The sequence below is a fragment of the Scyliorhinus torazame genome, chromosome 28, assembly GCF_047496885.1.
Source record: "Scyliorhinus torazame isolate Kashiwa2021f chromosome 28, sScyTor2.1, whole genome shotgun sequence".
Taxonomy (NCBI): Eukaryota; Metazoa; Chordata; class Chondrichthyes; order Carcharhiniformes; family Scyliorhinidae; genus Scyliorhinus; species Scyliorhinus torazame.
Genome location: NC_092734.1, coordinates 18,904,375 through 18,919,227, shown reverse-complemented (window position 1 = coordinate 18,919,227; position 14,853 = coordinate 18,904,375). Strand labels below are relative to the sequence as shown.

The following is a 14,853-nucleotide window of genomic DNA, read 5'->3' as shown; positions in this document are numbered from 1 at the left end:
GTGATGGGGGGAAGTTTTTCCTCTCAAGAGAGTTGTGAGACTTTGGAACCCTCCATTTAAACTAATGCAGCAGGGGCATGGGAACCTGGATTGTAGTTTTAGGGTAAGGGAGAATGAGAGTATAGAGGTCAGGAGCACAGATTTGACGTCGCAGGAGGGGGCCAGTGTTCACGTAGGTGGTTTGAAGTGTGTCTACTTCAATGCCAGGAGTATACGAAACAAGGTAGGGGAACTGGCAGCATGGGTTGGTACCTGGGACTTCGATGTTGTGGCCATTTCGGAGACATGGATAGAGCAGGGACAGGAATGGATGTTGCAGGTTCCGGGGTTTAGGTGTTTTAGTAAGCTCAGAGAAGGAGGCAAAAGAGGGGGAGGTGTGGCGCTGCTAGTCAAGAGCAGTATTACGGTGGCGGAGAGGATTCTAGATGGGGACTCTTCTTCCGAGGTAGTATGGGCTGAAGTTAGAAACAGGAAAGGAGAGGTCACCCTGTTGGGAGTTTTTTATAGGCCTCCTAATAGTTCAAGGGATGTAGAGGAAAGGATGGCGAAGATGATTCTGGGTAAGAGCGAAAGTAACAGGGTAGTTATTATGGGAGACTTTAACTTTCCAAATATTGACTGGAAAAGATATAGTTCGAGTACAATAGATGGGTCATTTTTTGTACAGTGTGTGCAGGAGGGTTTCCTGAAACAATATGTTGACAGGCCAACAAGAGGCGAGGCCACGTTGGATTTGGTTTTGGGTAATGAACCAGGCCAGGTGTTGGATTTGGAGGTAGGAGAGCACTTTGGGGACAGTGACCACAATTCGGTGACGTTTACGTTAATGATGGAAAGGGATAAGTATACACCGCAGGGCAAGAGTTATAGCTGGGGGAAGGGCAATTATGATGCCATTAGACGTGACTTGGGGGGGATAAGGTGGAGAAGTAGGCTGCAAGTGTTGGGCACACTGGATAAGTGGGGCATGTTCAAGGATCAGCTACTGCGTGTTCTTGATAAGTATGTACCGGTCAGACAGGGAGGAAGGCGTCGAGCGAGGGAACCGTGGTTTACCAAGGAAGTGGAATCTCTTGTTAAGAGGAAGAAGGAGGCCTATGTGAAGATGAGGTGTGAAGTTTCGGTTGGGGCGATGGATAGTTACAAGGTAGCGAGGAAGGATCTAAAGAGAGAGCTAAGACGAGCAAGGAGGGGACATGAGAAGTATTTGGCAGGAAGGATCAAGGAAAACCCAAAAGCTTTCTATAGGTATGTCAGGAATAAGCGAATGACTAGGGAAAGAGTAGGACCAGTCAAGGACAGGGATGGGAAATTGTGTGTGGAGTCTGAAGAGATAGGCGAGATACTAAATGAATATTTTTCGTCAGTATTCACTCAGGAAAAAGATAATGTTGTGGAGGAGAATGCTGAGCCCCAGGCTAATAGAATAGATGGCATTGAGGTACGTAGGGAAGAGGTGTTGGCAATTCTGGACAGGCTGAAAATAGATAAGTCCCCGGGACCTGATGGGATTTATCCTAGGATTCTCTGGGAGGCCAGGGAAGAGATTGCTGGACCTTTGGCTTTGATTTTTATGTCATCATTGGCTACAGGAATAGTGCCAGAGGACTGGAGGACAGCAAATGTGGTCCCTTTGTTCAAAAAGGGGAGCAGAGACAACCCCGGCAACTATAGACCGGTGAGCCTCACGTCTGTAGTGGGTAAAGTCTTGGAGGGGATTATAAGAGACAAGATTTATAATCATCTAGATAGGAATAATATGATCAGGGATAGTCAGCATGGCTTTGTGAAGGGTAGGTCATGCCTCACAAACCTTATTGAGTTCTTTGAGAAGGTGACTGAACAGGTAGACAAGGGTAGAGCAGTTGATGTGGTGTATATGGATTTCAGAAAAGCGTTTGATAAGGTTCCCCACGGTAGGCTATTGCAAAAAATACGGAGGCTGGGGATTGAGGGTGATTTAGAGATGTGGATCAGAAATTGGCTAGCTGAAAGAAGACAGAGGGTGGTGGTTGATGGGAAATGTTCAGAATGGAGTACAGTCACAAGTGGAGTACCACAAGGATCTGTTCTGGGGCCGTTGCTGTTTGTCATTTTTATCAATGACCTAGAGGAAGGCGCAGAAGGGTGGGTGAGTAAATTTGCAGACGATACTAAAGTCGGTGGTGTTGTCGATAGTGTGGAAGGATGTAGCAGGTTACAGAGGGATATAGATAAGCTGCAGAGCTGGGCTGAGAGGTGGCAAATGGAGTTTAATGTAGAGAAGTGTGAGGTGATTCACTTTGGAAGGAATAACAGGAATGCGGAATATTTGGCTAATGGTAAAGTTCTTGAAAGTGTGGATGAGCAGAGGGATCTAGGTGTCCATGTACATAGATCCCTGAAAGTTGCCACCCAGGTTGATAGGGTTGTGAAGAAGGCCTATGGAGTGTTGGCCTTTATTGGTAGAGGGATTGAGTTCCGGAGTTGGGAGGTCATGTTGCAGCTGTACAGAACTCTGGTACGGCCGCATTTGGAGTATTGCGTACAGTTCTGGTCACCGCATTATTGGAAGGACGTGGAGGCTTTGGAGCGGGTGCAGAGGAGATTTACCAGGATGTTGCCTGGTATGGAGGGAAAATCTTATGAGGAAAGGCTGATGGACTTGAGGTTGTTTTCGTTGGAGAGAAGAAGGTTAAGAGGAGACTTAATAGAGGCATACAAAATGATCAGGGGGTTGGATAGGGTGGACAGTGAGAGCCTTCTCCCGCGGATGGATATGGCTGGCACGAGGGGACATAACTTTAAACTGAGGGGTAATAGACATAGGACAGAGGTCAGAGGTAGGTTCTTTACGCAAAGAGTAGTGAGGCCGTGGAATGCCCTACCTGCTACAGTGGTGAACTCGCCAACATTGAGGGCATTTAAAAGTTTATTGGATAAACATATGGATGATAATGGCATAGTGTAGGTTAGATGGCTTTTGTTTTGGTGCAACATCGTGGGCCGAAGGGCCTGTACTGCGCTGTATTGTTCTATGTTCTATGTTCTATCTCAGAATCGGTGGAAGAGGATTCACTGAATATTTTGAAGACAGAGGTAGATAAATTCTTGTTGAGCAAGGGAATCAAGTGTTATTGAGGGGGGGGGGGTAGGTGAGGAATGGCGAACTCAACGAAAATCGATCAACCATGCTCGAAGGGCCGAATGGCCTACCTCTGCTCTTATTTTGTAAGAAAAGTATGCTTGTTGGAAAATTCACATGGAACATCTACCACAAAATGTTTGAAATTCAGATGGTTGAGTACTTTGCACAGAATTATTCTTCTTTCCTCTTCAAGATATACCTGAAACTTAAACAATCTTACCTGTTAAAACATTCCTTCCCACCACTATCCACGTGTTGCCTGCAGAAACATGTAATTCCTACACAATTTGTATAACTTCACCATTCTTGGGTACTACCCACCAAAGCCAGAAATCAGGAGCATGATCAACAAATCAACAACATAGTACTTGCTTCTAACTATTATTTAACATAATAGTTAAAACCACAGATGTACAACATCCTCTTGTCAGGCTAAACATTCGATACACACAGATGTTTGCTCACAATTTTTGACTGCATTTTTAATCTTGTGCTTGGCTTCTACCATTCTTTGCAGTACAGCCAACCCCAGTGAATCAGTTAGCAGATGGCTGCACACAGTAGCACAACTTGTGTTCAATATGGAGATGACTGGGCAATTCTGCCCACCTCATCATAGCATTTACAGTGCAGAAGGAGGCCATTCGGCCCATCGAGTCTGCACCGGCTCTTGGAAAGAGCACCCTACCCAAGTTCAGCACCTCCATCCTATCCCCATAACCCAGTAAACCCACCCAACACTAAAGGCAATTTTGGAAACTAAGGGCAATTTTATCATGACCAATCCACCTAACCTGCACATCTTTGGACTGTGGGAGGAAACCGGAGCACCCGGAGGAAACCCACGCACACACGGGGAGGATGTGCAGACTCCGCACAGACAGTGACCCAAGCCGGAATCGAACCTGGGACCCTGGAGCTGTGAAGCAATTGTGCTATCCACAATGCTACCGTGCTGCCCTTTGGGCACCTACATCAGCCATGTCTTAAGACCCCATCCCAACTCATTGACTGGCAGAGTGGAGTTAATTGACACGGAGATTGGGTGATATTATGAAGAGTTTAGGACATTTTCGGGCTCAATTCATGACTTCTTTCCTCCACTTGGAAACTGGGACCTTGTCACCATTTAAGCCACAACGCTATTTATTCTTGAAGATTTTCAGAATTCAGCTGCACCGAGGAACTGCGTTTTCAGTTCAATCTTGTGATATGTAAAGTTTTAAACTGTAAGATTTGCAGCCTGAAGTGGCAGCTAAATTCCACTGAAGTAGTACTGTGACTGAGTTGAGTTCTTCAGCAACAACTTGGCTGCATCCCTGTAACAGAGCTCCAGTACTCTGACTAAAGCTTCAAAACAAAGGGACTGGTGCCATACAACATTAGCATTTCAATAAGCGGGGTTTTACATGTTAATCGAGGATAAATTTAAATACTATAAAACAGGTCATCCATTTGTCGACACGACTATCTACGACAACCGCCAAGTGAAAATCAGGATGTCTATGCATTGTTGTGCAGCCATAAGCTCTCGAAATGCAGCCACATCAGCACAAACTTGATGGATTTTTTTTTCAGACTGGTATTGAGGCAGACTATCCAGTGAGCCTCCCAGACCGCCAGTTATCTTATTGAGACAATCATAGCTTAGAGATCTTTTTTTGACGTCTTTATTCTTTCATGGGGTGAGGGGGTCGCTGGCAAGGCCTACATTTATTGCCCATCCCTAATTGCCCTTGAGCTGAGCGACTCGCTCGGCCATTTCAGAAGGTAGTTACAAGGCAACCACATTGCTGTGGGCCTGGAGTCACATGTAGGCCAGACTGTGTAAGGACAGCAGATTTCCTTCCATAAAGGAAATTTGTGAACCTGACGGGCTTTTATAGTAATTGCTGATAGTTGTCATGGTTCCCATTACCGAGGCTAGATTTTCAATTCCAGATTAATTGAATTTGAATTCATGGTGGGATTTAAACCCATGTCCCCCGACCATTAGGCTGGGTCTCTGGACTAGTCCAGTGGCATTCCCACCACATCACCATCTCTGCACACATACCACCGACTCCCCATCTTGCAGTGATTTTGCAATGCATGGTAATGACATGACTACTCTGTGCATGCACGTTGATCAAAACATTGAGGCTGTCCTGCGTGCTTGCAAAAATGTTGGGCACCACAACACAGCCACACAGGAAGACCAACAGCATACTAAATGACTATGTATGTGACAGCAACTTAATTAGCTCACTCTCCTATGACTAAGAATTAATTAGCTTTTTCATACCTTAATCAGGGTAAACGCGACAAGGCAAGTGTTCAAGTGACAATGTGAATTTATGCAAGAGGGAGCCGAAAAGTCAAAATCTACTGGTTAAATCAAAAGGTTAGCAATACAGATTCTGATAAAATCCAGAAATGGAAGGACAAGTGAGTGTAGCAGAAAATTAAAACGCTTCATACTTTGGAATTTATCAGAATGCAAGTGCTGAGAATTTCAGAATTATGCAGTGTAACAAACAACCATTTGGTCCAATGGGTAAGAGCTGACTCTTCGAACAGCCACCCAATTAACCCCACTATCCTTCTCTTTCTCCACAACCCCTCAAATGTCTTCTTTTCAAGACTAAATCTAAGTCCTCCTTGAAAGTTATTAACTTTCTCTGCTTCTGACATTCTTGTATTCCAGATTCTAACAACATGCTGCATAAAAATGTTTTTCCTCATCTTTCCCCGGTCTTATTTGCGAATCATCTTAAATCTGTGTACTGTGGTTGCCAGCCCTCCCCCTCCTGCAAGTGAAAATATTTGTATTTATTTAACAAACCCCACAGCTTTCAATCCCTAAATTAAAGCTCGGTAGCACAGTGGTTGCACTGTTGCTTCACAGCGCCAGGGTCCCAGGTTCGATTCCCGGCTTGGGTCACTGTCTGTGCGGAGTCTGTACATTCTCCCCGTGTCTGCGTGGGTTTCCTCTGGGTGGCGACTCGGGGATTTTCACAGTAATTTCATTGCAGTGTTAATGTAAACCTACTTGTGACACTAATAAAGATTATTATTATAATCTTGCCTCAACCTCACTACTCTTAAGTAGAACATATCCAGTTTCTCATGGCTCTTCACAGGTGAAGTTTGCCATTCTTGATATCATTCTAGTAAATCTCCTCTACAAATACAAAAATGTCCTTCATGACGTGCGGTGCCCAGAATTGGAGGTAATGCCCTACTCGCTGTGTACAAACAGTATGCCCAGAGCAACACCAGGCATGCTCAAAAATGAAGTGCCAAGCTACCGAAGCCACAACACAGGACCATATGCAAGCTGGAAATACTACGGGCAGAGCTAAGCAATCCCACACCAATTGATCAGACTATTCTGCTGTGGCCTATGTTATTTCTGGTCTGGAGGTGCTTGATGCTGACTCTAGCTGTCCAAGTCAAAAAATGATCTGTACAGCAGTGATACAAGGTTTTAATGATGAGTCCATTGTTAATAAAGTGCCAATACTCATTCGGTGCCGCTCTCACCATATCTTTGTATGCATGTATTCCAGGTGCTGATATTGTACCTTGAATTGTATAGTAATAATATGTACAGTCAGTTGCCATGGTGACAGGTAGGATGCCGGGGGATGTCGAACCACCATGAGGATACTCAATTGATAGGTTATGTCAGCCGCACTGAACAAATTTTTATTGTAGTTCAAGCACCACAGAAATCACAGAGTAATTAGGCTCAAGTTACCATGGTTACTGCTGCCACTGGATGGTGTAGCAAGCAAGTGCACAAAGGTTTGATTTCTTCTTCCACTTCTGCCAGTGGCTCTTAGCAGCACAATAATGTCACTCAAGTTATTATCTCATCCACATGGAATAACATTTGTATTCCAATATATGATAAATGGTTATCACATTACTAGAAACTAAGGAGTATAAATAAACAGAATACCATAGCTCCATTAACAACTACTAAATGGTCATTCAATTTTAACATATGCAAAACGAAAATGTCAATTTCCCATTTTTCTACCCTCCCCATTAACCATGTAGAGGTACATTTTCAGGCACTGGATCATTTGTTGATAGTCCATTCGATCTCTGAGTGCACTTGGGACAGCTAAGTTTAGACAAAGGTCTGTTGTTCCTGGCCAGTCCTTCCATTTTTCCAGTGGTAGAACCTGTTGGCCCACTACTACAGAGCAACAGACACTCACTATGACCTTAGCTAGCAATTAACAAACTGGTGTAGAATTACAACTTTCTGACGGGGCGTGTGGAGCCTGAACTATTGCACATATAGCCAAGTTCACATTTTATATATTTTATCATAGTTCAATGGGACCACTTACTTGGGACTTTTTGCTGAAAACAAAAATCACAAACGAATTATTCCACCTCCACCCTCCACAAATGAACATGACCACAGCTAGGTTACTTTTAAGTGAGGCTGGAGCAGTCTGTATTTGAAACTGTCTTGTGCTGATAATAGTTTCAATCCTTTATGTGCAACACTAGAAAATTGCTCAAATTTAAACCAACAACAAGCTTACAGTAATTCTTGAGAATAGAAACACTGAAATAGGCATGCTATGATTTAAGGGCAGCCAGATTTATGGCAGACATTAAACCTGCTGGGAATAGGAATCTTATCAATTCCCCACAATTGTCTGGCTGTTCGCACATGACAAAATATTTTAAAACTCACATTGACTGATTCGTTAGATGTTAAACCTATATATAACTTTTGTAATACACATACTGCCAATAAAAACTGCATTTCAATAATTTAATAAACATTTAAATATTTCTTTATCAATATTTTACCTATTTAGTTTTAGTCCTAATGACTTAACGAGTAGTTTAGCTTGTCTATATCCTTATTAGTCCAAGTTGGGAATGATAACAAACATGTAAATTAAGTCTACTGCTTTTAGGGTGGCATGGTGGTGCAGTGGTTAGCACTGATGCCTCACGGCACCAGGGACCCGAGTTCGATCCCGGCCCCGGGTCACTTTCCGTGTGGAGTTTGCACATTCTCCCCGTGTCTGCGTGGGTCTCACCCCCATAATCCAAAGATGTGCAGGGCACGTTGATTGGCCTTGCTAAATTGCCCTTAATTGGGGAAAAAAAGAATTGGGTACTCTAAATGTAAAACAAAGTCTACTGCTTTTGTTCCTTCATCATACTCCTTGAAAGGATGCAGCAGGTATAGGGGAGGCTAATTCCATGACATTTGCACATCTACATTAAAATTCCAGTTTCTAGGGCAACACGGTGGCGCAGTGGTTAGCACTGGGACTACAGCGCTGAGGACCAGGGTTCGAATCCCGGCCCTGGATCACTGTCCGTGTGGAGTTTGCACATTCTCTCCGTGTCTGTGTGGGTTTCACCCCCACAACCCAAAGATGTGCAGATTAGGTGGATTGGCCACGCTAAATTGCCCCTTAATTGGAACAAAAAAATAATTGGGTACTCTAAATTTTTTTTAAATTCCAGTTTCAGTTAACAGCATAGTCACTTGCTTACTTATACGAAACAATATTATAAATGATTTGCAACTAAATTGCAAGCAGAACAAATCTGAAGAATAACATTTTATAAGGACAGGAACCTTTTGATAATAAACTCTCGGCAACTTTACAGAACCAAGAATGAAAATACTCAAATATATTTTTAATGCAGTGTGAAATATTGAAAACTCAAAATTCCTACTTTAGCAAACCAATGTAATCATCTCATCCACCAAGCCCACGATTCATTCAGCTGTTTGCTACACTTCATAGAAAAAATGTATCCTGATGCCTGCCTTACTTTTGTCCTTCGAAACTTAATCTGAGGCCTTAATGCATCGATTAATCGTTTTTCACAATTGCTGTCTTGTCGCATTCAGGTCTAGGCAATCCATTGTGAGCTATGTTTTCAAGAAAGAAAAGCTCTGGTTCATCAACAATGCTCAAGGCTCTAGCGGTCAGAGTGGACATCAGTCTCAATGAACTTCTTTGCACTATTGCTAAGGACTGGGTACCAACGGGGCCGAGGTGGAGATGGTTAGCAGTTTCAAATTCCTAGGGGTGCACATCTCCAAAAATCTGTCCTGGTCCACCCATGTCAACGCTACCACCAAGAAAGCACAACAGCACCTATACTTCCTCAGGAAACTAAGGAAATTCGTCATGTCCACATTGACTCTTACCAACTTTTACAGATGCACCATAGAAAGCATCCTATCGGGCTGCATCACAGCCTGGTATGGCAACTGCTCGGCCCAGGACCGCAAGAAACTTCAGAGAGTCGTGAACACCGCCCAGTCCATCACACAAACCTGCCTCCCATCCATTGACTCCATCTGCACCTCCCGCTGCCTGGGGAAAGCGGGCAGTATAATCAAAGATCCCTCCCACCCGGCTTACTCACTCTTCCAACTTCTTCCATCGGGCAGGAGATACAGAAGTTTGAGAACACGCACGAACAGACTCAAAAACAGCTTCTTCCCCACTGTCACCAGACTCCTAAATGACACTCTTATGGACTGACTTCATTAATACTACACCCTGTATGCTTCACCCGATGCCAGTGCATATGTAGTTACATTGTATATGTTGTGTTGCCCTATTATGTATTTTCTTTTATTCCCTTTTCTTCTCATGTACTTAATGATCTGTTGGGCTGCTTGCAGAAAAATACTTTTCACTGTACCTCGGTACATGTGACAATAAACAAATCCAATCCAATCCAATCCAATATGTAAATAAAGAGGCACATTAAAGATATAGGTTAATGACAAAACAGACAAGAACGCAACTTAGCTCAACTTGGAACGACGTCTATTACATACCATAAATTAAAACAGAAATGCTGGAAATATTCAGTAGGTCAGGCCACATCTATGGAGAAAGAATATAGCTAACATTTCAGTTTGATGACCATTCATCAGAATTGGGATGATGTACAGGCACGGTAAAGGTTAAGTTGCGATAGTCCCAGATGACTATAGGTTGCTTTCCCCTTTGAGGGGGAGAGCTGACTGGTGGTGATTTAATCTGAGGTGATTTAACCTGAGGATCACCAAACCTCAGGCAAGGAGCAAGGTTGAAAAGGCCTTCATGAACAACCTCAGCCGGAATGGTAATTGAACTTGCACTGTTGGTCTCACTCTCATCACGAGCCAGCTGTCTAGCCAGAACAGGTATTATGGATGCATCCCTTATCGATCTACACTAACAGTCTATCTTGCAAGTAATTAATTTACTTTACGTATCCCATTTTCCTGTCACAATTGAATTTATCCATAGATTATTCTTTTAAAACTGGTCCCTCAGAATTGGTTCCCAGCTCCACCTCCAAGGCAAGAGGGGCTGTGGTCCTATAATCTAGAGCACTTCCCATCATTAAAATTTCATAGAAATCACCCCCCCCCACCAAGCAAATATAACCCCTGTATTCAAGAGGAGAGGGAGAGAGAAAACAGGAAATTATAGGCCAGTTAGTTTGATATCTGTCATGGGAAAGATATTAGAATCAATCATTAAAAAGTTATAGCTGGGCATGTAGAAAAATTGAAGGTAATTGGGAAGAGACAGTGTGGTTTTGTGAAAGAGAAATCATGTTTAACCAATTTATTGGAGCTCTTTGATGGGGTAACAAACGCAAGAGATAAAGGGGAGCTTGTAGGCATGCTGTGCTTGCATTTCCAGAAGCCATTTGATAAGGTGCCACATCAAACGATATTGTGGAATATAAAAGCTCATGGTGTAAGGGTTAACATATTGGCATGGATGGAAGATTGGTTGGCTGGCAGAAAGCGGAGAGTATGCACAAATTAGTCTTTTTTTGATTGGTAGGATGTGACGAGTAGAGTACCGCAGCCTCAACCTTTTTACAATTTGTATCGATTACTTAGATGTGGGGTGGGGGCGAGAGAGAGAGAAAGGGGGAGACTGAAGGCATGGTAGCTAAAATTTCAGATGGCACAAAGATAGGAAGGAAAGTATGTTGAGGAGTGGACAGTAGGAGGTTGCAGACGGATATAAATATCTTGAGTGAATAGGCAAAAATATGGCAGATAAAGTATCATGTGGGAAAATGTGAAGCTGTTCCCCTTGGCAGGAAGAATTAAAAAGCAGAGTATTAAGTCCAGTTATACAGGGCACTGGTGAAACCAATGTACAGAATTGCTCTCCTTATTTAAGGAAGGACATAAATGCTTTGAATTTGAAGGTGGTTCAGAGGAGATTTATTAGATTGGTATCTGGAATGAGTGGGTTGCCTTATGAGGAAAAGTGAGGCATACTGGGCTTGTTTCCAGGAGTTTGGAAGAGTCAGGGGTGACTTATTTGAAGTATAAAAGAACTGAAATGATTTTGATAAAGAGGAAGTGGAATGGATGCTTCCCTTATGGGTGAATCCAGAACTAGGGTTCACTGTTTTAAAATTATGAGTTGCCCTTTTAGGGCAGAGATGATGAGGATTTTTTTTTCTCAGAGGAGTGTGCGACTTTGGAACTCCCTCCCTCGAAAGACGGTGGAGCCGGGATCATTGAATATTTTTAAGGCGGTGGTAGATAGACTCATATTAGGCAAGAGAATCAAAGATTATTGGGGGTAGATGGGATTTTGAAACGCAAACAGATCAGCCATGATCTTATTGAATGGCTGAGCAGGCTTGAGGGACAAAATGGCCGACTCTGAAATCACCACATTTAAGGAAATACTACTTCAACAACTTCAAGCTAGTTACTAGTTAGCGGCATGGTAGCGCAGTGGTTAGCACTGTTGCTTCACAGTGCCAGAGTCCCAGGTTCGATTCCCGGCTTGGGTCATTGTCTGTGCGAAATCTGCACGTTCGCCCTGTGTCTGCGTGGGTTTCTACCGGGTGCTCCAGTTTCCTCCCTCAAGTCCCGAAATTCATGCCGTTAGGTAATTTGGACATTCTAAATTCTCCCTCAGTGTACCCGAAGAGGTGCCGGAATGTGGCGACTCGGGGCTTTTCACAGTAACTTTATTGCAGTGTAAGCCTACTTGTGACAATAAAGAATATTATTATTATAATGTGGAGATGCCGGCGTTGGACTGGGGTGAGCACAGTACGAAGTCTTACAACACCAGGTTAAAGTCCAACAGGTTTGTTTCGATGTCACTAGCTTTCGGAGCGCTGCTGGAGCAGCGCTCCGAAAGCTAGTGACATCGAAACAAACCTGTTGGACTTTAACCTGGTGTTGTAAGACTTCGTACTATTATTATTATAGTCACAGATGGGAATTTGGCTTTTGGGAACTTTTTTTATACTGGGGTAGAACTCCCAAACAGATACCACAATATTTAGTCAGGGAAGTCTTTGTTACATAATCATGCGTTCGGGTAGAAAGATCTACAGATTATCATAAAATATCAGGATCTAGGGGTATTGTACTTGCGATGTGGAACTCACACCTAATTACTGTGATCTTTTGGCCCATTTATTTGATTTGTGAAACTGGGCACAAATACACAGAAAATTCCAGGCACAGTCGACAATTACAGTAAAGACATAGTACATACTTTGAATGCAAGACTTTCACAGCTGATTGGGAAACTATTTTACAAAACTTTGAGGGGGAAGCAGAGTCAATAAAGATTCTACTCTCCATTCCTGCCTTCCCCTGGCCCCCAGCAACAGGTAACATCTACCCCATTATCTTCATCCATCTTGACCCTAAAAAAAGATATACAATTCAGTACTAGACATATATAGAATAATTCCAATAAATATGTGAACTTAATTAAATTATCTCAACCTTAAAATGCAAATAGCCCCATCTATTTTGGTACCCAAAATACAATTAAATTTACTGAAACATTATAGACCAGCCTCCCCCAATAATATATTCAATGCTAGATTAGATAAAGCAGCATATCTGTGACTCATAGCTTGCAATGCTATTATTATCCTGTATTAAAAAATCATGCATGACATTCTTTAATGTAACGCTTTTCTATCACTGCAAATTTATTCTAATATAAGCAAAAAACAAATCTATCACAACTGATTGCATTATTCTTCCTACATGACTGATTTGCAGCCTTGACTTCCACTTTCCAACGAACTGCAGCAGACTACACGGATACGTGCAAATATGGCAACAGAAGAGTAGCTTGAAGTTAGATAGGAAGGTTTAAACAATAAGTCTTATAATTAGGGCTGTTACTGCATGCACTTAGTTATTATTCTTGCAGATACAAAGCAATGCTTCTGTCCAAAAACTTGTAGGTTCCACACAATCTTCAATTTAATTGACCTATTAATTAAATAAACCCAGAGTTCTCATCTGCAACCCGATTCATAGGTGAAGTCACTATCATTTCAACATAGCAGGATTAAATAATCACACCTTTAGCCTTAATAAAACACCTAATTATATTCTATTGCTCCTGCTTTACACAACACATCCTCTGGCTCACCATGAGCAGCAATGAGGAACATTCACTCGCACAGAGAAAGGTATCGAGCGCATATCCATCAAAAACCTGGCAATGACATAGAAATTTGCCAGAAAATAGAACAAAATTGACATTATAAATCAAGGTGTAGGGCAGTGCAGTGGTTAGCACTGCTGCCTCACGGCACCAAGGACCTGGGTTCGATCACAGCCCCAGGTCACTGTCCGTGTGGAGTTTGCACATTCACCCCGTGTCTGCGTGAATCTCACCCCCACAACCAAAAAAGATGTGCAGGATAGGTGGATTGGCCACACTAAATTGCCCCTTAATTGGAAAAATAAAATAAAAAATAAATCAAGGTGTAAACACTGACAGGTCACAGTACAAAACAAAGTATACATGTCCAAATTTCTTGAAGACTTGAGTCAATTTTTGTTGCAGATTATAGCTAAATACAAAAACGGTCTATACATTACAAATACCAAGAAGTAAATTTGTTTGGCTCATCATTGCTCCTTCATCCAACAGAACCTAACAATTCCATCACCCAGCTACGGCATCCAGTTTTTCCTGAAACAATTAGTTCTATTACCTCCATTCGCCAATCTAGAAGATGTTTTAAAAAACTGAAAAGGACCTTATAAAGCATGGAGATACTATATGGTGCCAAACATCCCTTGGCAATCAGATAAAAATTAACAACCAGCCAAAAGGGATATAGAAGAGAAATAAAAACAGAAAATGTTGGAAAAACTCAGCACATCTGGCGACATCTGTGGAGAGAGAAACAGAAAGAATGTTTCAAGTCCAATAGGACTCTTCTTTGGAACTCCTTGGTTCTCGTCTTTGGATATAGAAGAGCTTACATTTATTTAGTGTCTTTCACAACCTCATGACATTCCTTGGCCTTTATGACCAATAAAGTACTTTTGAATTTGAGGCACTGGTAAACCAGGGGCCAATTTAAGCCCACAAGCATAGAGTCGATAGGTAAATTTGGAAGTAACAATTTGGAGCAGATTGAGATACAAGCAACAGAATTTTGCTTGAATTCAAGTTTGTGGAGGAAGGAAAATGGAAAGCTAACCAGGAGATTTTAGAATAATCGAGTCTAGTGGTAACAGGAGCACGGAAGAGGATTTCAGCATTAGATGAGTGACATAAGGAGATAGGTCTTAATATGGAAGTGGACTTGGCAGCCTTTATGAAGAGACTATGCATGAGGAAGCTCAGCCTAAAGTCAAATGAACCAGAGGGTGCTGACTGGCATTTCAGTCTGACATAGCGGCCAAGGAAGTGTATGGAAGTGGTGGC

At 42.5% G+C, this 14,853-nt stretch overlaps 1 protein-coding gene across 12 annotated transcripts in view; it reads right to left on the bottom strand.

The window, feature by feature from the left end:
• dlg5a (discs, large homolog 5a (Drosophila)) overlaps positions 1–14,853 on the bottom strand; it is a 259,461-nt gene that overhangs the window by 203,489 nt on the left and 41,119 nt on the right. The gene's annotated exons all lie outside the window — the stretch shown is intronic.